Raw genomic sequence first — 2500 nt, 5'->3', positions numbered from 1 at the left:
CCTCGAGCACCATCGGCACATGCTGGGCCCTGGTGCGGGCACTTGCCTCGACCACCATCGGCACACGCTGGGCCCTGGTGCGGCAGGTTGCCTCGACCACCATCGGCACACGCTGGGCCCTGGTGCGGCAGGTTGCCTCGACCACCATCGGCACACGCTGGGCCCTGGTGCGGCAGGTTGCCTCGACCACCATCGGCACACGCTGGGCCCTGGTGCGGTCGGTTGCCTCGATCACCATCGGCACACGCTGGGCCTTGGTGCGGGCGGTTGCCTCGAGCACCATCGGCACACACTGGGCCCTGGTGCGGCAGCTTGCCTCGAGCACCATCGGCACACGCTCGGCCCTGGTGCGGTCGGTTGCCTCGAGCACCATCGGCACACGCTGGGCCCTGGTGCGGCAGGTTGCCTCGACCACCATCGGCACACGCTGGGCCCTGGTGCGGGCGCTTGCCTCGACCACCATCGGCACACGCTCCGCCCTGGTGCGGTCGGTTGCCTCGAGCACCATCGGCACACGCTGGGCCCTGGTGCGGCAGGTTGCCTCGACCACCATCGGCACACGCTGGGCCCACGCTGGGCCCTGGTGCGGCAGGTTGCCTCGACCACCATCGGCACACGCTGGGCCCTGGTGCGGCAGGTTGCCTCGACCACCATCGGCACACGCTGGGCCCTGGTGCGGCAGGTTGCCTCGAGCACCATCGGCACACGCTGGGCCCTGGTGCGGCAGGTTGCCTCGAGCACCATCGGCACACGCTGGGCCCTGGTGCGGCAGCTTGCCTCGAGCACCATCGGCACACGCTCGGCCCTGGTGCGGTCGGTTGCCTCGATCACCATCGGCACACGCTGGGCCCTGGTGCGGCAGGTTGCCTCGCCCACCATCGGCACACGCTGGGCCCTGGTGCGGGCGCTTGCCTCGACCACCATCGGCACACGCTCCGCCCTGGTGCGGTCGGTTGCCTCGAGCACCATCGGCACACGCTGGGCCCTGGTGCGGGCGCTTGCCTCGACCACCATCGGCACACGCTCGGCCCTGGTGCGGGCGCTTGCCTCGAGCACCATCGGCACACGCTGGGCCCTGGTGCGGGCGGTTGCCTCGACCACCATCGGCACACGCTGGGCCCTGGTGCGGCCGCTTGCCTCGAGCACCATCGGCACACGGTCGGCCCTGGTGCGGTCGGTTGCCACGAGCACCATCGGCACACGCTGGGCCCTGGTGCGGGCGCCTGCCTCGACCACCATCGGCACACGCTCCGCCCTGGTGCGGTCGGTTGCCTCGAGCACCATCGGCACACGCTGGGCCCTGGTGCGGCAGGTTGCCTCGAGCACCATCGGCACACGCTGGGCCCTGGTGCGGCAGGTTGCCTCGAGCACCATCGGCACACGCTGGGCCCTGGTGCGGCAGGTTGCCTCGAGCACCATCGGCACACGCTGGGCGCTGGTGCGGGCGCTTGCCTCGACCACCATGGACACACGCTGGGCCCTGGTGCGGCAGGTTGCCTCGATCACCATCGGCACACGCTGGGCCCTGGTGCGACAGGTTGCCTCGAGCACCATCGGCACACTATCGGCCCTGGTGCGGGCGGTTGCCTCGACCACCATCGGCACACGCTGGGCCCTGGTGCGGGCGCTTGCCTCGAGCACCATCGGCACACGCTGGGCCCTGGTGCGGGCGCTTGCCTCGAGCACCATCGGCACACGCTGGGCGCTGGTGCGGGCGCTTGCCTCGACCACCATGGACACACGCTGGGCCCTGGTGCGGCAGGTTGCCTCGATCACCATCGGCACACGCTGGGCCCTGGTGCGACAGGTTGCCTCGAGCACCATCGGCACACGCTGGGCCCTGGTGCGGGCGGTTGCCTCGACCACCATCGGCACACGCTGAGCCCTGGTGGGTTTAGGCACATCTTCAAATTTCTGTCGTGCCAATGCCATTTTTATGGCTTGTAAATTCATACAATGGTCCCCTAAGCCTTCACGTGAAGTTTCGTTGGAAGATGACTCGTTTTCTATTTTTCACGATTTTCGAAACTTTTTGCGGTTCGGGATTTTTTAAAATTTTTTTATAAGGATTTTTGGCACCAAATTTTGTAGGCATGATCCTTCTATTTTTGTTGGCATGCACAAAAAAATTCAGCTAAAAACTCGAAGTAGAGAAGATTTTGTGACCGTTTGAAAAAAGTGTCCCCATTTCAGACACTTTAACGGCTACTGGTAGCAAACCTGTAAAATCTCAAATGCTCTTTAAGGGGGTGTGAATTCTCAGAGGTTTGATGAGGGATAGGGGGCCAACACAAGGCCAAGTACCAGCACCCATCGCACATCATTTGCGCACACCCCCCCGGCCCCCCTCCCAATCGCCGGAACCCCAATGCCGCCGGTCAGGTTCTCCGGCGGTACTCCGGCGATGCTCCGGCGATGCTCCGGCGATGCTGTCCCGAGTGAAAAAAATGCGGCACCAGCACATGCTGGAGCCAAGCATGGGCACCGTGGCTCAAAATCG

This window comes from Durio zibethinus, unplaced genomic scaffold (genome assembly GCF_047325235.1).
Source record: "Durio zibethinus cultivar Kanyao isolate XHJ-2024 unplaced genomic scaffold, ASM4732523v1 HiC_scaffold_3, whole genome shotgun sequence".
Taxonomy (NCBI): domain Eukaryota; kingdom Viridiplantae; phylum Streptophyta; class Magnoliopsida; order Malvales; family Malvaceae; genus Durio; species Durio zibethinus.
Note: the sequence above shows the minus strand (reverse complement) of the source record.